This window comes from Piliocolobus tephrosceles, chromosome 16 (assembly GCF_002776525.5).
Source record: "Piliocolobus tephrosceles isolate RC106 chromosome 16, ASM277652v3, whole genome shotgun sequence".
In the NCBI taxonomy this organism is placed as follows: domain Eukaryota; kingdom Metazoa; phylum Chordata; class Mammalia; order Primates; family Cercopithecidae; genus Piliocolobus; species Piliocolobus tephrosceles.
Genome location: NC_045449.1, coordinates 2969584 through 2992057, shown reverse-complemented (window position 1 = coordinate 2992057; position 22474 = coordinate 2969584).

Sequence of the window (22474 nt, the reverse complement as noted above, 5' to 3'; positions counted from 1 at the left end):
ACATCAGTTATGTTAATAAATGTAAATGAGCTTAATGAACCTTTTAAAAGAAAAATGCTTTAAATTGACTCTCAAAGCAAAACCCAACTATATTCTGTATGTAAGAGAAATTGCTAAAATAAAGTAATTCAGAATGATTGAAAATGAAATGATAGGCAAAGGCATAGGAGGCTAATGTGACCAAAACAGCATGATCCTTATATCAAAAAAACAGAATTCAGGAGGACAAAATTAAACAATATTCAGGTTACTTTATAAAAATTAAATGTACAGTCAAAATAAAATTGTTTTTAAAAATCTATAAAATTTATGAAGCTTAGTTTGGCTTAGTTCAATCATTGTAGAAGACAGTGTGGCAATTCCTCAAGAATCTAGAACCAGAAATACCATTTGACCCAGCAATCCCATTACTGGGTATATAGCCAAAGGATTATAAATCATTCTACTATAAAGACACACGCACTTGTGTGTTTATCGTGGCACTATTCACAATAGCAAAGGCTTGGAACCAACCCAAATGCCCATCAATGATAGACTGGATAAAGAAAATGTGGCACATGTACACCATGTCTTTTGCAGGGACATGGATGCAGCTGGAAACCATCATTCTCAGCAAACTAACACAAAAACAGAAAACCAAACCCTGCATGTTCTCACTCATAAGTGGGAGTTGAACAATGAGAACACTTGGACACAGGGTGGGGAACATCACACATCAGGGCCTGTTGTGGTGTTGGGGCATAGGGGAGGGATAGCATTAAGAGAAATACCTAATGTAGGTGATGGGTTGATGGGTGCAGCAAACCACCTTGGAACATGTATACCTATGTAACAAACCTGCACATTCTGCACATGTATCCCAGAACTTAAAGTATAATAAAAAAGATCTATAATATCTGGGTACCACATAAAACAAATTTTCTTAAAGTAGAAACTATAAAAGATCTGCAAAGAAACAAATACATTAATAAAAAGAGGTTTTGTCAGTCCAAGGCAGATCAAGTGATTAAAATGGAAGGATAGAAAATATCAAAATAATGTGTGCATTTGTGTGTATGAGTATGTTTTAACAATGGTAATGAATACACTTTACTTTCAAGTTCCTATAGAACATTTTTAAAAGACAGTTTATAGAGCCACAGACAAAACCTCAAATGAATTCCAAAAAGCAGCAATAATTCAATTAATGATCTCTGACAAAAACAATGCAATAAAAATTACATAAATAGAAATTAATTACAAAACCAAAAAATAAAAATGGACTTTTAACCTGGAAAAAATGTTTACATATCTTCCTTAAATAACTCTAGGGTCCAAAGGAGATATAAAGATCTAAATTCCAGAACTTTTAGAAAACAATAGCAGTAATAATAATACCACATATCAGAATCTATAGAATATTGTTAACACCATAATCAAAAAAATTCACTGCCTTAAATACTTATATGAATGACAATAAAGAATAAAACGTATGAATTAAGCATCTAACAAAATTAAATTGAAAGGAAGGAGAAAAATATTTAAAGCAAAACTTGAGTTAGAAATCAGAACACAAAGTTAAAAAAAACAGTTCTTTGGTCTTCAATAAACAGTTTTGGGACTCTTACAAAAGGATGAATTGGAACTTGTACCTCAGATTATATACAAAATTAACTCAAAATGGATTAAAGACCTGTGTAAGAGCTAGAGTTATAAAAGTCGTAAGAGGAAATACAGGCACAAATCATTGTGACCTTGGATAAGGCAATAGTTTGTTAAATATAACACCAAAAGCACACAACAAAATGAAAAGCAGACAAATTGCACATCATCAAAATTTAGAACATTTGTGCTTCAAAGGACACTATTAAAGTGAGAAGACAGCTTATGGAATAGCTCACTTCTCACATAGCAGAAAATTTCATTTTCTCCTATTCCATAAGCAGATAAGGGATTTCTATCTAGGATATAGAAAAACACAAATACAACTCAATAATGAAAAAGACGACTAACAATGGTATGTTTTAGGAATCAGTTCCAACATGAGTTTTTTCCAAGCAACCTGGCTGAAACCATATAATAGGATGCATTTTTCTTTGTGAGGGGCTACATGATCATTTTCTAGAAAGCATAGGAATCTGTACTTACCTTTTTATATGAAGAAAATAGTGTCCTTGTGGTTTTAAAGACAAATGTGAAATAAAATTGTTTCACCTGAAAAAAAAAAAAAACAATGAGATACCACTTCTCACCCTCTAGGATGGCTGGAGTCAGTAAGTCAGGTAATAACATGCATTATCAAGGATGTGGAGAAACTGGAACCCTCATACATTGCTGGTGGGAATGTAAAAAGGTGCACCTCACTGGAAAACAGTTTGGTAATCATTCACAAGGTTAAATGATTACCGTATGACCCAGCAATTCCACCCCTAGGTATACACAAGAAAAATGAAGACATCCACACAGACATTTAAACATACATTCATAGCAGCATTAGTCATACTAGACAAAAACCAAACAACCCAAACACCCACCAGCTGGCGAATGGATAAATACAATGTAAAATGTGGCGTATCTGTAGAGTGGAATAGTAGAGTAACAAAAAGGAATGATGTACTGACACATGCTTCCACATGGATGAGCTTGGAAAACACGATGCTCAGTGAAAGAAGCCAGTCACAGGGGACTGCATATTGTATGAGTCCCTTTATATGAAAGACCCAGAATTCGTGACATCCACAGAGACAGAAAGGAGATGAGTGTCTGCCAGAGCTGGGAGAGATGGGCAAGTGTGGGTCATTAAGGAGTTGTGGGGGTTTCTTTTTGGAGTGATGAAAATGTTCTAAATTTGACTGTAATGATTGTTGCACAACTCTGAATATAGTAAAAGCCACTGAACTATACGTTGTGAATGGGTGAATTATACGGTATATGAGCTATATCTCAATAAAGCTGTTAATTTTTTGTTAAAAAAAATGGTTCTTTGAAAAAGTCAATAAAAGAGATAAGCCACTTGCTAACCTAAACAAGGGGAGGGGGAAGAGACAGAAAGAACACAAATAGACAAAGGTAAGTAATGAAAAGGAACATACACACTGAAAAAGAAACTTTTTAAAATCACAAGACTGTTTTGCATAAGAATAAATGTGTAACCCTAGATGAACTGAATGATCTTTGGAAAATGCAATGTACTAAAAATAACCCTGGAAGGGATAAAGAAAAAAAAAAAAGTCTAAGCTGATCATATTCCACAAAGAAAAAAATGTATTAATCATTTTTCTCTTGTTAATACTGTGATAGAAACGACCCTCAAATCCCAGTGGCTTAAAAAAGCAAAGATTTATTTGCTCGCTTGTATGACCTATCAACTGCAAGTTGTGTGTACTTTTGGTCAGCACTGCTTCATGTGTCTTTGCCTTGGGACATTTCTTCACTTCCTGTATTTAACCAGCCTTGCATTCCTGGGATATGCCATTTCGGATGCTCTAAGAATGCCATTCTTAGAGAAAAGGAGAAAAAAGCAGAGAGCTTACAGAAACCTACAGTGGCTCTTAAAGCTTTTGCTTGGAACTGGCACACATCATGTCCAGGCAAAGAATGGGAGTGTATAATCCTTTTTCAGAGAAAGCAGAAAACAATTGAGAGCAAAAATACAGTCTAGTCTGTCAAGAAGCTATCCTCTAAAGAAATGCCAGGATGACTTAGTGTCACAAGAGATTTGCCTAGGCATTTAAACGGAAATCTGTTTTTCTATTAACAGAAGAAAAATCTTCCAAAATACTTTTATAAAGCAGGTATAATATTTTGATAAGTATTGCACAAAATTAAAACCACAGAAGAATCTCACTTGTGAGTGTTGATGCAAAATTCATAAGCAGAAGGTAACGAAACACTAGAAGAACGCTACACATCTAGGCTGGGTGTGGTGGCTCACACCTGGAATCCCAGGACTTTGGGAGGCTGAGGCAGGCAGAACACCTGAGGTCAGGCATTCAAGACCAGCCTGGCCAACATGGTGAAACCCTGTACTAAAAATACAAAAATTAGCCAGGTGTGGTGGCGGGCGCCAGTTGTCCCAGCTACTTGGGAGGCTGAGGCAGGAGAATCGCTTGAACCCGGGAAGCAGAGATTGCAGTGAGCCAAGATGGTGCCACTGCACTCCAGCCTGGGCGACAGAGCTAGACTCTGTCTCAAAAAAAAAAAAAAGAACACTACATCTTCATTATGTGGGATTGATTCCAGGAATGCAAGGCTGGTTAAATACAGGAGAAACATAATCACCCATGGGAATGCTGAAAAGCCATTGTTATAGACTAAAAGTCTATAAGAGGAATCATAACTAGTTGTACAAGTTCCCTTCCCTCTAACATCATCCTCCCAGGAAACCCATCCCAGCCTCAGCAGGGAAGCTTTGGCAGGAACATGCTGTGCTCAGTTTTACTGTACCGGCAATGCTCCTTTCCCTGGGGTGGATGAGGGTCTTGCTCTGAGCCTGCATTCTTGGGTCTGGTAGAGCCAGGCATCTGTCCCAGTGCCTGAGTCTTTGCTCCAATGGAGAGGACATGGCCTTCAGAGATCACTGGCAGCCTGGTGTTTCTGTCCAACCCATGGGACCCAAGCCCTCTCCCACCTGTTCACACAATTCCTCATCCCCACTCACCTCTCTCTGCTCCTGTCTGTTGCTGGCTGCATGTAGAGCACAGCCGATTCCATACTCTTCTCTCCCCTGCACCATATCTAGATGAATCTGACCTGTGACTCTATGTTTCCCTGACTTCCCAGCCAGTGATGGGAATCTGTCTTTTTCTTGTGACAACTTACCTGTTACTCCTCAAGGTATTCTCTTACTTATAATCTCTCGTTTCTCCCGTTTGTTAAAAGAATTAGCATTGGAATTAGAGGTGCTGTGAAAGACCACCTAGTTCATCTTTTCTGTCAATTCAAGAATCCTCTCGCCAGCATCCCGGAGAGGTGTTTTGCCTGCTTAGGGACCTGCAGCCATGGGGAGCTCCCCCTCAGGAGAGGAACCTACTATGCTTTGAAGATGCTTCCTTTTTACCCTGTGACACTAGAAGTTCTGGGCACTTCTTAATACTATCAGGATGTGTTTTAAAAACACTTTTCAGTTAATATTATATTTTACCTGTCTATAATATTTACACACATTTACAATTACAATGCATTTGCCTGTGTTATTAAGCTACCAGTCTTTATTCATTTTTCCTCATTATTTTTATCTTTTTTTGCTTTCATATGAAACTTCTGACGAAGTCTTAAGTTTTTACTCTACAAAATAGATGATTGCTTCTGGAATATTGATATTAATATTATCAGTACCCTATGTAGGTTTTAAAAATTTACATTTTCATGCTGAAATATTTTAAACGTATTGACAAGTATAATGCATTGACCTGTGTTAAGTATTCTTCAAAAGATGATTTTAACAATGCATGATTTCCTCTATCTATGCAAACGCTGCCTTACCCTCCCCTCCTCTATTCCATCCCCTCTGAGCCACTTAGTGCTCATATATACATACACACACACACACACACACATATATATTCCCTTGTGTCTGTCTATCCATCCATCCCTTGTATCCAGGCTTTTACGTGCAATAATTTCTACCCCCAGATACAGGGTTTCTGGCATATAGTTTATACTCAGTTAATATTTGTTAAATGAGTGAAGATCATACTGTTAGTAAAGGAAACGTCACCTGTTCTCGCCTCTTGCCAGAGATCCGCTTTGAGGGTAGAGAGCTTCGAGTTCACCTAGAAAATGAGAAGGAATCAACTTGCTGTGGTCAAACACAGGAGCTCAAGAGTCCAAGATTTTAGAATTTGAGAGAAATGGGCTTGAGTCTTGATTCTACCATTTAAAAGTTACATGAACTCTAAATAATTTTTTAAGTGATTAGAGGTAAGGTCTTGCCCTGTCACCCAGGCTGGAGTGCAGTGGTGCAATCATAGCTCACTTTAGCCTCAAACTTCTGTGCTCAAGCGATTCTCCTGCCTCAACCTCTTGCGTAGCTGGGACTGTAGGCAAAGGCCGCTATGCCCAGCTTATGTGAAAATTTTAAGTATTTTTTCTAAACATCAACTTCCTCACCTGTAAATTGAGATAACAGTTTCTTCCTTTTAGTGTATTGTGAAGGTTGAATAAAACACGTAAAGAACTTTGGAAAGCATCCTGGACAGTAAGCTCTCAATAAATGCTGCTTCGTACTCAACAGAGTTTGCTGAATATTTACCTTTGAAATTTAAAACTTCCAGGATATGTACATTCATTCATAAGTCATTGTTCTTCAATAATTATTTGCAGAATTCTGAGAGCCATTTAGATTTACAATTGCAAGTCTCCATCTATTTCAGAACGAAGGGCTCTAATATTTTCCTTTGGAGTTTCTCAAATTTTTGCATTGGATTTTAGTTCTCTATTCCCTGTAACTGTCAGGCAGAAGGTAGGGTGATGCAGCCAAGGATCCCCTGCGGCCACCTGAAGCTTGGAGAGACAGGGAAGGATCCTGTCCTGGAGCCTTGGAGGGAATGTGGTCCTACTGACACCTTGATTTGGGACTTCTCGCCTCCAGAACTGTGAGAAAGTGAATTTCTGCGGTTTTAGGCCACCAAGTTTGTGACAATTTGTTGCAGCAGCAGTAGCAGGACACATACAAGGTAAAGTAACTCAGGTTCCAGGGATTTGGATGTGGACATATTTGAGAAGCCATTATTTAGCCTACCAGTCTTTATTCATTTTTTTCTCATCATTTTTATCTCTTGTTGCTTTCCTGTGAAACTTTTGAGGAAAGCTTAAGTTTTTACTCTACAAAATGGATGATCACCTCTGGAGTGTTCATATTAATATTATCTGCACCCTATGTAGACTTTTTAAATTTACATTTTTATGTTGAAATACTTCAAAGTAAATTGTAATTATTGTGGCATTACACCCCTAAGTATTCAGCCTACGTCTCTTAAAAAACAAACAAACAAACAAACAAACAAAAACCTTCTTGTCCCAAAAGTGCTTTCATACCAACTCAATTAATGATGATTTCTTATTATTATTTATTACTGGGCCATATTCAAATTTTTCCAGTTTCCCTAAAACTATCCTTTTTGTCTGGTTTGTTAAAATAGGAATCCAGTCCAGAACCTTGCATTGTATCTGGGAGCCCTGACCCAAAAATGTCCTAAATTCCCTCTAGAGTCACTGGAGACAGACCTTGCTATCATCCTGTGTGAAATGAGCACATTGAGGCTGAGTGAGTTACCCTAAAGTTACACCCTGATAAGTAGCAGAATCTGGATCGGATCATTACTCTTTTGATTCCAAATGTCATGCACTGGTATGGCGTGCTTTGGAAAGAAGAGTGGCCATGCACAGCTTATATTTGGACCCCAATAGCTTTTCCTTCTGGCCAGCTGATGTCCAGCAGGCCCATTAATCAGATGTGTATCCACTCTCTTAGTCCTTCTTCCCAAAAAGTGCAAGTGTCAAGATTTTTTTTTTTTTTTTTTTTTTGAGACAGAGTCTCACTCTGTCACCCAGGCTGGAGTGCAGTGGTGTGATCTCGGCTCACTGCAACCTCCTTCTCTCAGGTTCAAGCAATTCCCTGCCTCAGCCTACCTAGTAGCTGGGATTGCAGGCACCCGCCACCACACCCGGCTAATTTTTGTATTTTTAGTAGAGATGGGATTTCATCATCTTGGCCAGGCTGGTCTTGAACTCCCGACCTTGTGATCCACCCACCTCAGCCTCCCAAAGTGCTGCAAGTGTCAAGATTTCATTTGCTGACTCCATAAACTGCCTCGGGAATCTCTTGTCTTTGGGTTGAAAAGACTTTTAGACTTACATGGTCCTCCCAAAAGTGCAAGTGTCAAGATTTCATTGTAATTTTGTTATCAGATCATTAGGTCTCTCTTCCCTACTTGACTTTGGCTCTTGGAGATGGAGAACATGTCTTAGGTACTTTCATATTCTCTCAGCACAATTTCTGTGTTGAACAGAGGCTGTCCCGGGACTTGTGTCCCAGCCCAGCCGGGAGCCTTACCTTCCGGCCTGTGTCCACGTCAGCCACCATCACAAAGACCTATTGCCTCTTTTGTCCTCTACATCATCGGAAATAAACATTAAAAAGCTGCCTGAGAACTGAGAGGCTGTCCCTCTGTGGCGCGATGAACACGGCCAGGTTCCCCTTCCTCTCTGTGGCAGCAGAACTTTGCTGCACCCCAACTGCAACAGGATGGTAGATGGGAGATTGCTGTTCATTAGCCCCAAGACCTCTGGAATGATCCTAGTTCTCCAGCCCTGGGCTCTAGCGGACTCGTCCTATTTATTTATTTCCCAGGTAGTCTCCGTGTGAGCTCCCCGGGGTGTCCCTGGGAAACTGGAGCTTTGTCATTTCCCGTGCCCTGTGCATCCCCTCAGGAGCAGTTTCTTGGAAGGGGGAAGGATGTGGTCCAGCAGTACTGGGATTTCTTCCATGAGAAGTTATTATCTGCCTGTTTCTTGGGTGGAACTAGAGAGCTAACCAATCTATCAAAAAAATAAAAAAAAAATCTCCTGTGATATTTGCAATGATACCCCTTTAATTAAGTCGCAAAAGGCCTCTGCTAAAATTAAGACGTCTTGCCTGGAGAGAATCATCTCTCGAGATCCTCGAGAAAGTGTGAAGCCACGGCCATTCTCATTTCAGCGTGGCTTTTTTCTTGGAGTCTTTATGAGAAGGTCATTCTAAACTTGGTCAGGAAATGGGGAGATGCCAAGAGAGAGACGCAGTGCTTTGGGAGCCTCTAGCAGGTAGAAGTTTGGGAACAAGGGGTAGCAGATGTTAGAAAACCGTGGGCTCTGGACATACCTCCGGCTCCACCCGCAGATCCCAGCGAACAGGAGCTCCAGGGTGCACAGCCATTGCCTTCCCCACTGGGTGCAGCTGTTGCAACTGTGATCAGAGTTCAGATCCCGAGCCACGTCCATCCCACCAGCATCTCTGTGGCCACGAACTTTATTGCTCTTCCTCCAGAAAAAGACTGGAAAAGAAAATTTCAATTTTATAATATATTTACAGTTATCTTAGAATTACTAACCCGGCCGGGTGCGGTGGCTCATGCCTGTAATCCCAGCACTTTGGGAGGCTGAGGTGGGCAGATCACAAGGTCAGGAGATCAAGACCAGCCTGGCCAACATGGTGAAACCCCATCTCTACTAAAAATACAAAAATTAGCCAGGCATGGTGGCACATGCCTGTAATCCCAGCTACTCAGGAGGCTGAGGCAGGAGACTCACTTGAACCCAGGAGGTGGAGGAGATTGCAGTGAGCTGAGATCGTGCCACTGCACTCCAGCCTGGGTAACAGAGTGAGACTCCGTTTCAAAAAAGAAAAGAAAAAGAAAAAGAATTACCTAGGTTAATTCTCCCTGCCCCCTTTCAGTGTGGTTATGTTACTCATTTGAAAGACAGTGGGAGCGGGAGGGGAATGTGTTATAAAATCATAAAACATACCATATAGGCAGATAGATGGAGCTATAGGTATAGATGTTGATACAGCCATACAAACAGATATGTATATAAAATCAAGGATAGAAGAAAGCCAACCAAAAATAATATAACTGGAAACAAATCTAACTGTATTTCAAATTAATAACAAACCACACTGAAAAAAAGGAAGGAGATCTAAACCAGGTAATTCTTGAACATAGTAATTTGACTATATATGTCCAAGATAAAGAAAACTTTAACTGTAAAAAATATGTTTTCCTCTTGTTGTAATTTTGTTAACAGTAGTATGGAAATACTTTAAATATAATACGGGTACCATAGTAAGAGCCAGGTTGCTTAATGTTGCAGAAGGGAGTTACAAATATGGAAAGGGGTGGCCGGACGTGGTGGCTCACGCCTGTAATCTCAGCACTTTGAGAGGCCGAGGCAGTAGATCATCTGAGGTCAGGAGTTCGAGAGCAGCCTGACCAATATGGTAAAACCCCATCTCTACTAAAAATACAAAAATTAGCTGGGTGTGGTGGCGGGCACCTGTAATCCCAGCTACTTGGGAGGCTGAGGCAAGAGAATCACTTGAACCTGGGAGATGGGGGCTGCAGTGAGCCAAGATTGTGCCACTGTACTCCAGCCTGGGTGACAGAGTGAGACTCCATCTCTAAACAAACAAACAAATATGGAAAGGGGAAGGGCTGGAATGAACCCTGGGATGTTGCCCTGGAATTGAAAGTATGGTTATAAGCGCATAGTTCTGGAGCGAGAGAGGAGAAGGAGGTGTGCGTATTTGTGCATATGCATATAGCTTAGCTCTGTCCATTGGGAGGACCTCAATAGCAATGAGCACATCTATTAATTACCCAGACCTCAGCTTTGAAATAGCATTCTCTTCCAAGAGAAACAAAGACCTTTTGGAGAAACGTATAATCCCACTTCGGGGCAGAGAAAATAAAAGATGAGTCTGGAACATTTGTTCTGCCAGAAAGGAGGAAAGTGTCCCAAAATTGATGAAAGCCCAAAGACAGAGAAGCCAACTCAAGGGGTTCCCAGTGACAAAGTGGAAAAATCAAGCAACAATAGAAAGATAGGAATGAGTGGCCGGGCGCAGTGGCTCAAGCCTGTAATCCCAGCACTTTGGGAGGCCGAGACGGGTGGATCACGAGGTCAGGAGATCGAGACCATCCTGGCTAACCCGGTGAAACCCCGTCTCTACTAAAAAATACAAAAAAAAAAAAAAAAAACTAGCCGGGCGAGGTGGCGGGCGCCTGTAGTCCCAGCTACTCAGGAGGCTGAGGCAGGAGAATGGCATAAACCCGGGAGGCGGAGCTTGCAGTGAGCTGAGATTCGGCCACTGCACTCCAGCCTGGGCGACAGAGTGAGACTCCATCTCAAAAAAAAAAAAAAAAAAAGATAGGAATGAATTATAACTCATAGATAAAATAAGTATATCATACTGCTGCAAATGGATTAATAAATGAATGAATGAACAGATGAATAAACAAATAATAAAAAAATTCCTCAGATATAATTTCAACTAATAAATGTAGAAGGCATGATTGAATCAGAAAAAAATCATATTTGGCAGACACAATAACAATTGTCCCGGGATATTTATTCATTACAAAGAAAAAATTGTATCGCTTCAGTAGACAGACCAGTATACATCACCTTTCTCAAGTGGTCAACAGCAGCATCACCAATATTGGGATAAATTATGTACCTTCTCATAGACCACACTGAGAAGGGCATTGCATTTCTGTCATGCTTCTGCCTACAGCTTCATAACCTGAATCTATGTATGAGAAAATATCAGACAAAATTCAAACTAGGCATTGATGCAGCGATGACAGCAAAATGGCAACCGGGAAGTCCCCAAACATGTGACAACTTCTCAGGGACAAAAACAGCTCTGGGAGAGCGCCAGAGTACATTTAAGAAGCTTCAGCAGCACAGTGGAGCACAGAAACAGAATGGCTGCAGCCTAGAAAAATATAGGCATACCTGGCCAGGACGGTGAAACCCCGTCTCTACTAAAAATACAAAAATTAGCCAGGCGTGGTGGTGCACGCCTGTAATCCCAGCTACTAGGGAGGCTGAGGCAGGAGAATAGTTTGTACCCTGGAGGCAGAGGTTGCAGTGAGCCGAGATCACACCACTGCACTCCAGCCTGGGTGATAGAGCAAGACTCTATCTCAAACAAAACAAAACAAAACAAAAACAAAAAGAAAAAACAGAATGATGAATCCTTTCCAGAAGGTTTTCAGTTTACTTTGCCCAGGTGCATCAGTGGAATCACTATCTAGGGCAGCCATAGCCTTACAAAACGTGTTTCTTACATGATAATAAGACTTGAAAGTAGACATGACTTGTCCAGATGTGGTGGTTTGCACCTGATCTCAGCACTTTGGGAGGCTGGGGCAGGCAGATTGCCTGAGGTCAGGAGTTCGAGACCAGCCTGAAAACCATGGAGAGACCCCGTCTCTACGAAAAATGCAAAGTTACCTGGGCGTAGTGGGACATGCCTGTGGTCCCAGCTGCTAGGGAGGCTGAGGCAGAAGAATCGCTTGAACCCAGGAGGCGGAGGTTGTGTTGAGCTGAGATCGCACCATTGCACTCCACCTTGGACAACAAGAGTGAAAGTCTTGCTTTAAAGGGGGTACAATTGCTTGGGCTCTGCCCTGCTCTGTCAGGTGGAGTCAGCATTGGCAAAGACTGTAGAGGTCCTCAGTGGGGAAAGGTGTCCAAAGTGCAGAGAGTGTCTGAGACTTTAAAAAAAAAAAAAAAAAAAAAGTAGACGTGACTCCTTGATCCACGAGCTGCAGAATGGATATTGTGTTTGAAAACATTAGTCTCCTTGTGTGTCTCCATCCGAGCCCTTGGGTGAACCAGTGCCTTGTCAATGAGCAGTTGTATTTTGAAAGGAATCTTTTTTTTCTGAGCAGCAGGTCTCAACAGTGGTTTACAATATTCAGTAAACCGTGCTGTAAACAGATATGCGGTCATCCAGACTTTGTTATTCTACCGATGGTGCACAAGCAGAATACATTCAGTAAAATCCTTAAGGGCTGCAGGATTTTTGAAATGGTAAATGAGCATTAGCCTTAACTTCAAGTAACCAGCTGCATTTGCCCCTAACAAGAGTCAGTCTGTTCTTTGAAGCTATGAAGCCAGGCATTGATTTCTTCTCTCTCACTCAGAAAGTTCTAGATGTCATCTTCTCACACTTTTGTGTTATGGAGATGGTCCCTTCCTTTTCCCTCCTTTCTCTTTCCTTTCTCTCTCTCCTTCCTTTCTCTCTCTCTCTCTTTCCTTCCTTCCTTCCTTCCTTCCTCCCTCCCTCCTTTCCCCCCCCCTTCCTTTCTCTCTCTCTTTCTGATGGAGTCTTGCTCTGTCACCCAGGCTGGAGTGCAGTGGTGCGATCTCCGCTCACTGCAGCCTCTGCCACCCGGGTTCAAGCCATTCTCCTGCCTCAGCCTCCTGAGTAGCTGGGACTACAGGCACCCGCCACCATGCCCAGCTAATTTTTGTATTTTTCGTAGAGATAGGGTTTCACCATATCGGAGATGGCTTATTTTCTTAAACCTCATGAATCAACCTCTGCTAGCTTCCAACTTTTCTTCTGCAGCTTCCTCCCCTCTCTCAGTTTTCATAGAATTGAAGACAGTTAGGGTATTGCTCTGGAGTAGGCTTTGGCTAAAGGGAATGTTTTGGCTGGTTTGATCTTATCCAGACCACTCAACCCCTCTCCACATCAGTAATAAGACAGTTTCACTTCCTCATCTTTCATACGTTCACTGGAGTGGTACTTTCACTTTCTTCAAGAACCTTTTCTTTGCATTCACAACTTGGCTGTTTGACACAAGGCTTAGCTTCCAGTCCATCCCTGCTTTTGACACACCTTCCTCACTAAGCTTAATCGTCTCTGGATTTGGATTTAAAGTGAGAAAGTTGGGTTCAGTGGTGCACACCTGTAATTGCAGCTATTTGTGAGGCTGAGGCAAGAGGGTTTCTCAAGCTCAAGAGTTTGAGACCAGCCTGGGCAATATAGTGAGACCCTGTCTCAAAAATAATAAAAAAATAAAGTGAAAGGCATGCAACTCTTCCTTCATTTCAACACTTAGAGGCTATTGTAGGGTTATTGATTGACCTGATTTCAATATTGTTGTGTCTCAGGGAATAGAGAGACCCAAGGAGAGGGACAGAGGTAATGGAATAGCTGGTTGGTGGGGCAGTCAGAGCACGTACAACATTTATCAATTAACTTCACCATCTTACATGGGTGCAGTTCGTGGAGCCAAAAACCAATGACAAGGGTAACATCTAAGAAAAGTGATCGCAAATCACCATAACAGATATAAGAACAAAAAAGTTTTAAATATTGAGAGAATTAATTTGACACAGAGAACTGAAGTGAGCACATGTTGTTGGAAAAAATGGCACCAATAGACTTGCCCAAGGCAGGGTTGCCATAAACCTTCAATTTGTAAAAGGTGAAATATCTTCAAAGTACAATAAAATGAGGCACACCTGTATGAGAAACATTTTTCTGGCATTATTCCATCCTCCAGGCTGGAAAAGCAGGTGCCAAGAGGGATCCTGCCAGCAGCAACTTCCCCTCATGAGGGGAAAAGAAAAGTGGGAGATCCTTCAGGACTTCTCTCCACTTGGGACACCTTTCCCCACTGAGGACCTCCACAGTCTTTGCCAATGCTGACTCCACCTGACAGAGCAGGGCAGAGCCCAAGCAATTGTACCCTCATCTCTGGAGACAAAGCAGGAACCGCTGCTACATGCCAATATCTCTCATGAACATAGACACAAAAATCCCCGACAAAATACTAGCAAACCCAATTTAACAACACATACACCACGATCCAGTGGGATGTATCCCTAGGGTACAAGAATGAGCAACATACGCAAATCAATGTGATACACCCCATTAAGAGAACAAAATAAAAATGTGTTAACAGAATGAATTTTAAAATGAAAGAAAGAAATGATCACGGAGACACAAGTGTCTCAACAGAAGTAGAAGAAAACATTTAACAAAATTCCACATTCTTCCTTGATAAAAACCCTCAACAAATCGGTATAGAGAGGATGCAGAGGAAGATGGCTCAACAGAAACGTACACTGGTCATCCTCCTTGTAAGAACACCAAATTTACAACTATCTACACACGAAAAGCACCTTCATAAGATCCAAAATCAGGCGAGCAATCACAGCACTTGGTATGAACTTCATGTTGCTGAAAGAAGCACTGAAGAGGGTAGGAAAGACAGTCTGGAATTGCAGGTGCCACCCTTCTCCCATCCCCCAGCAGTGGTCACACGGCGCAGAAAGAGATTCTATGTGCTTGGGGGAGAGAGAATGCAGTGAGTGTGGAACTTTGTATTGAAACTCAGTGCTGCCAACACTGGGTAAAACTCAGCTAATGCCCATGAAAGGCGCATTTAGACAAACCCTAGCCAGAGGAAAATTGCCCATCCCAGCAGCTGGATCAGAACCCAAGTTTCAGCAAGCCTCACCACCACAGGCTAAAGTACTCTGGGGTCCCACAGAAACTTGAAAGGCAGTTTAGGCCACAAGAACTGAAACTGCTAGGTGAGTCCTGGTGCTGTGCTGGACTCAGAGATGGTGGACTTGTGGGGGAGGGCACATGACCTAATGAGACATCAGATGGGGCAGCTAAAGGACTGCTTGTGCCACCCCTCACCAACCCCACGCAGCATAGCCTGCAGCTGTGAAAGAGGCCCTTTCCTTCTGCTTGAGGAGAGTGAAGAGTAAAGGCGACTTTGTCTTGCAACTTGGGCAGTTGCAAGGCCCCCATTTCAGGCCCAAATTCCCAGACATTTCTGGACACAACCTGGGCCAGAAGGGAACCCGCTGCCTTGAAGGGAAGAACTCAGTCCTGGCAAGATTTATCACCTGCTGACTGAAGAGCCCTTGGGCCCTGAATGATGGACAGCAGTAACCAGGTAGCACACACCATCAGCCTTGGGTGAGACTCTGAGACAGTCTGGTTTCAGGTTAGACCCAGTACACTCACAGCTGTCCTGTCTACGAAAAGACACTCCTTCTGGTTAAGAAAAGCAGAGGGAAGAGTAAATGTGACTTTGTCTTGCACCTTAGGTACCAGCTCAGCCACAGTGGGGTAGAGCACCAAGCAGGCTCTTGGAGTCCTTGATTCCAGGTCTTGGCTCTTGGATGGCATTTCTGGGCATACCCTGGACCCAGGGGAAGCCTATTTCCCTGAAGGGTGAGTTCCAGGCCTGGCAGCATTCACTACGATGCTGATTGAAGAGCCCTGGGCCTTAAGCGAACACCGGCAGTAGCCTGGTGACATGGTTTGGATATTTATCCCTGCCCGAATCTCATGTTGAATTGTCATCTCCAGCGTTGGAGATGGGTTCTGGTGGGAAGTGCTTTGGTCATGAAGGCAGATTCCTCATGGTTTGGTGCAGCTCTCAGGACCATGAGCGAGTTCTTGTAAGATCTAGTTGTTTAAGTGTGTAGCACCTCCCACAACAACTCTCTCTCTCTCTCCCTCTCCCACTTTTGCCACATGAAGTGTCTGTACGCATCTGCTGTGAGGAAAAGCTTCCCAGAAGCAGATGCTGATGTACAGCCTGCAGAACTGTAAGCCAATTAAACCTCTTTTCTTATAAATTACCCAGTCTTGGGTATTTCTTTACAGCAATGCAAGAGCAGCCTAACATGGAAAATTGGTATTGAGAACTGAGGAATTGCTATAAAGATACCTGAAAATTGCTACATCTGAAAATGTGGAAGTGACTTTAGAACTGGGTAATGGGCAGAGGATGGAAGAGTTTGAAGGCTCAGAAGAAGACAGAAAAATGTGGGAAAGTTTCAGACTTCTTAAAGACTGGCTACGTAGTTGTCACCAAAATACTGATGGTAATATGGACAGTGAAGTCCAGGCTGATGAGGATTTGGATGTAAATATGGAACTTACTAGAAACTGGAGCAAAAATCACCCAACTTATGCCTTAGCAAAGAGCTGGGGTGCATTGTGTTCATGCCCTAGGGATCTGTGGAAGGTTGAACTTCAGAATGATGACAAGATATTTGGCAGAAGAAATTTATAAGCAGCAAAACATTCAAGAAGTTGCCTGGCAGCTTCTAACAGCCTACACTCAGATGCAGGAGCAAAGAAATAACTTAAGGTTGGAATTTATATTTGAACAGGAAGCAGAATGTAAAAGTTGGAAAAATGTGGAGTCTGGCTATGTGGAAAAGAAAGAAAGAAAGCTTTTTATGGAGAGGAATTCAAGCAGGCTGTAGAGTGACCACTTCTAGAGATACTTGCATAACTAAAGGGGAGGCAAGTGCTACTATCCAAGACAATGTGAAAAAGTCCTTGAAAGCATTTCAGAGACCTTCATGGCAGCCCCTCCCATCAGGGATCCAGAGGCCTAGGAGGGAAGAATGGTTTCTTGGGCCAGGCCTAGGGTTCTGCTGCCCTGTGTAGCCTTGGGACACTGCTCCCACATCCCAGCCACTCCAGCTCCAGCTGTGGTTCAAAGGAGCCCCAGTATAGCTCAAGCTGCCACTTTGGAGAATGTAAGCCGTTAAGTCTTGGTGGCTTCCATGTGGTGTTAAGCTTGCAGGGGCATAGCAAGAGTGAAGGAGGCTTGGCAGCCTTTGCCTAGATTCCAGAGGATGTATGGGAAAGCCTGGACATCCAAGCAGAAGTCTGCTGCAGAGGCAGAGCCCTCACAGAGAACCTCTATTAGGGCAGTGGAGAGAGGAAACAGGGGATTGGAGGACCCATACAAAGTGTGCCCACTGGGGTACAGCTTAATGGAGCTGTTGAAAAAGGCCACCACCCTGCAGACCCTAGCTTGGTAGATCCACAGGCAACTTGCACCCTACACCTGGAAAAGCCACAGGTACTCAACTCCAGGCCATGAGAGAAGCCACAGGGGCTGAACCCTGCAAAGCCACAGTGGTAGAGCTGCCCCAGGCCTTGGGAGGCCATTCCTCATATTGGTGTGCCTAGGATGTGGGACATGGAGTCAAAGGTTATTTTGGAACTTTGAGATTTAATGACTGCCCTGCTGGGTTTCAAGTTTGAATGGGGCCTATAGCTCCTTTCTTTTGTCCAGTTTCTCCCTTTTGCAATGAGAATGTTTAACCAATGCCTCTACCCCCCATTGTATCTTGGAAGTAAATAACTTGTTTTTGATTTTATAAACTCATAGGTGGAAGGGACTTGCCTTGTCTTGGATGAGATATTGGACTTTTGGAACAAGTTAAGACTTTGGGGGACTGTTGAGAAAGCATGATTGTATTTTGCAATGTGAGAAGTACATGAGATTCTTGGGACCAGAAGTGGTATGATATAGTTTGGATATTTGTCCCTGCCCAAATCACATGTTGAATTTTAATTTTCAGTGTTGGGGCCTGGTGGGAGGTGTTTTGGTCATGGGGGCAGATTCTTCACAGCTTGGTGCTTTCTTGTGATAATGAGTTGTCGCAAAATATGCTTAAGTGTGAGGTACCTCCCTTCCCCAGGGAAGGGGTGACTTGGTGGTCCAAAGGGAAGAAGACAAGCCTGGTACAAACCAGACTGGCAAGACTACAATAAATATCTAACCTTTCAATCCTCAGCCACTGAAAAACATCCACAAGCATCAAGACAATCCAGGAAAATATGACCTCACCAAATGAACTAAATAAGTCACCAGAAACAACTCCTGGAGAAACAAAGATATGTGAACTTTCAGAGAGAGAATTCAAAATAGTTGTTTTGAGGAAACTCAAAGAAATTCAAGATAACACTGAGAAGGAACTCAGAATACTATCAGATAAATTTAATAAAGATTCAAATGGATAAAAAGAATCAAGTAGCAATTCTGAGGCTGAAAAATGCAATTGACATGCAAAAGAATACATCAGAATTTCTTAATAGCAAAAATGATCAAGCAGGAGAAAGAATTAGTAAGCTGGAAAACAGGGTATTTGAAAATACACAGTCAAAGGAGGCAAAAAAAAAAAAAAAAAAAAAAAAGCATAAAAAAGAATGTGAAGCATACCTACAGGATCTAGAAAATAGTCTCAGAAAGGCAAATCTAAGAGTGATTGGCCTTAAAGAGGAGGTAAAGAGATAAAGATACAAAGTTTATTCAAAGGGATAATAGCAGAGAATATCCTAAACCTAGAGAAAGATATCAATATCCAAGTATAAGAAGCTTATAGAACAGCAAGCAGACTTACCCAAAGAAGACTATCTCAAGTCATTTAATAATCAAACTCCCAAAGATCAAAGAAAGAATCCCAAAAGGAGCAAGAGAAAAGAAAAAAATAACATACAATGAAGCTCCAATATATCTGGCTGCAGAGTTTTCAGTGGAGAAAGGGTAGGAGAGAGTAGCATGACATATTTAAAGTGTTGAAGGAAAATAGAGTTTACCTAGAAGAGTATATCTGGTGAAAATATCCTTCAAATACTAAGGAGAAGTAAAAATCTTCCTAGAGAAACAACAGCTGAATGAGGGATTTCATTAACACTAGACCTGTTCTGCAAGAAATCCTAAAGGGTGGTCTCTGATCTGAAAGACAAAGATGTTAATGAGCAATAAGAAATTGGCTGAAGGCACAAAATTCAGTGCTAATGGTAAGTACATAGAATATTAATTGTGGTGTGTAAACTATTCTAATCTTAATTAGAAAGACTTAAAGATGAACCAATCAAAAATAATTACTAAAACAACTTTTTAAGACACAGATAGTACAATAAGATATAACTAGAAACATCAAAAAATTAGAAAGTGAGGTGGAGGGATGAAGTTAAAGTGTAAAGTTTTTATTCATTTTCTTTTTGCTTGTTTGTTTATGCAATCATGTTAAGTTGTCATCAGTTTAAAATAATTGGTTATAACACATTATTTGCAAGCCTCATCATAACCTCAATTCCAAAAACATACAATGGATACACAAAAAATAAAAAGCAAGAAATTAAAACATAATACCAAAGGAAATCACCTTCACTAAAATTTAAAAAAAAGGAAGGAGGGCTAGGCACAGTGGCTCATGCCTGTAATCCCAGCCCTTTGGGAGGCCAAGGTGGGCAGATCACAAGGTCAGGAGATCAAGACCATCCTGGCCAACATGGTGAAACTCCGTCTCTACTAAAAACACAAAAGTTAGCCAGGCATGGTGGTGGGCAACTATAATCCCAGCTACTTGGGAGACTGAGGCAGCAGAATCACTTGAACCTGGGAAATGGAGATTGCAGTGAGCCGAGATCGCGCTACTGCACTCTAGCCTGGTGACAGAGACTCCATCTCAAAAAAAAAAAAAAAAAAAATAGAAGGAAAAGATAGAAAGGAAGGAAAGTAAGAAAAAAAGACCACACAACAACCATAAAACAAATAATAAAATGGCAGCAGTAAGTCCTTACTCATCAATAATAACATTGAATATAAATGGACTAAACTCTCCAGTCAAAAACATAGAGTGGCTTAATGAATTAAAAAAGCAGAACCCAGGGATCTGTTGCCTACAAGAAACATGCTTCATCTGTAAAGGTACACAGAGACTCAAAGGGATGGGAAAAGAGCAGGAGTGGGTATATTTATATGAGACAAAATAAATTTCAAGACAAAAACTATAAAAAGAGACAAAGAAGGTCACTATATAATGATAAAGGGATCAATTCAGCAAAAGGATATAACAATTATAAATATGTATGCACCCAACATTGGAGCACCCAGACATATAAAGCAACATTTTTAGAGCTAAAGAGAGAGATAAACCCCAATATGATAATAGTGGAGACTTCAACAGGCCACTAGCATTAGACAGATCTTCCAGACAGAAAGTCAACAAAGAAACATCGGACTTAATCTGCATTATAGACCAAAATGGATCTAATCAATATTTATAGAACATTTGCTCCAATGGCTGCTGAATTCACATTCCTCTCTTAGCACATGGATCATTCGCAAGGATAAACCATATGTCAGGCCATAAAACAAGTCTTAACACATTCAAAAAAATTGAAATAATATCAAGTATCTTCTCTGACCACAATGGAATAAAACTAGAAACCAATAATGAGAGAAATTTTGGAAAATATACAAATATATGGAAATTAATAATATGCTCCTGAATGACCAGTGAGCCCCAACTAGTTAGTACTAAGAAGTGCCCAGGCTACAGCATCACAAGGTAAAATGGGAACCCAATCCAAAGTGGGGTGGGTTGCTCTACTGTGGAGGATTATCCATCACTGTAAGTCCTAAACAGGCAAAACAGCCTCTTCCAGCACTTTGGGAGGTGGTGGATCACCTGAGGTCAGGAGTTAGAGACCAGCCTGGCCAACATGGTGAAACCCCATCTCTACTAAAAAAATACAAAAATTAGCCAAGCGTGGTGGCAGGCGCCTGTATTCCCAGCTACTCAGGAGGGTGAGGCAGGAGAATCCCTTGAACACGGGAGGCGGAGGTTGCAGTGAGCCAAGATCACACCACTGCACTCCAGCCTCGGTGACAAGAGCAAGACTCCATCTCAAAACAAAACAAAAAACAAGAAAAATGAACTAGATTGCCTTCCACAGCACCTGTAATTCCAATGCTCATTCTTTTAGCAAAAGGGAAAAGAAGAGGAGTTAGAAGTAAGGGAAAACTCTGAGGAGTTACAAGCAAGTTGTCCTGAAAGTGACGGACTCCTGTCAGTGGTGGGGATTCCAAGGAAGCTCAGGGTCTGGGGTGAGTCCATGCAGAGGTGGTCCAGGAGGAGAGGAGCTACACAGAATGGTCTGTGCTCTACGTGCAGCTGGCACCAGACAGGAGAAGACAGGTGAGTGGGGTGATGAACAACAGTATAAACAGCCAGGATAGGAGGGCTTGAGTCTCAGGGGGTAGACAGAAACACCAGGATGCCAGTGACCTCTAAGGGCCATGTTCCCTCCACAGGACTAAGGACTCAGGCACTGGACAGGATGACTGGCTCTGTCAGACCTCAGAGTACATACTCAGAGCAAGAACCTCACCCACCTCAAGTAAAGGAGCATTCCTTGTAAAGTCAAACTGAGCACAGCAGGTTCCTGCCAAAGCCTCCCTGCTGAGGCTGCTGAGAACTTCCTAAATCCCTTCAAGAGTCAGTGAAGGTAGATGTTGCTATCAACCTGTGCTTATACAAGGAAACTGAGGCTCAAAGAGGCCAAGTGACAAAAAACTAAAAATAAATCTACCATATGATCTGGCAATCTCACTGATGAATATATGTCCAAAAGAAAGGACTATATAGAAGTATATGGAAGATCTCTCTGCTCTGCTATGCTTGTTGTAGCATTATTCACAATAGCCAAGATAGGGAATCACCCGAAGTGTCCATCAATGGATAACTGGATAAAGAAAATGTGGTATAAATACACAATGGAATATTATTCAGCCATAAAAAAGAATGAAATTCGGTCATTGGCAGCAACGTGGATGAACCTGAGGGACATCAATATTAAGTGAAATAAGCCAAGTTCCAAATGGCAAACATTGCATGTTCTCACTCGTGCGTGGGAGCTAAAAAAAATTGATCTCAGGAAGGTAAAGAGTAGAATGATGACTAACAGAGGCTAGAAAAGGTAGAGAGAAGGAGCGAATGAAGCGAGTTTGGTAATGGGTACGAAAATACAGTTAGAAAGAATAAATTATGGTGTTTGATAGCTTAGCAGGGTGGCTATAGTTAACAATAACTTTTTCTATATTTCAAAATATGTAGAAGAGAAGATCTGGAATGCTCTCAACATAAAAATATGATAAATGTTTGAGATGATGGATATCCCAAATACCGATTTGATCATTATAGATAGTATGCATGTATCAAAATATCACATGCTTCCCATAAATGTATGCAATTATAATGTATCAAAAATAAATAAATGAGACTGAGTGAATTGCCCCGAAGTCACACCCTGGTAAGTAGCAGAATCTGGATCTGATCGTGATTCTTTTGACTCCAAATGCTATGCTTC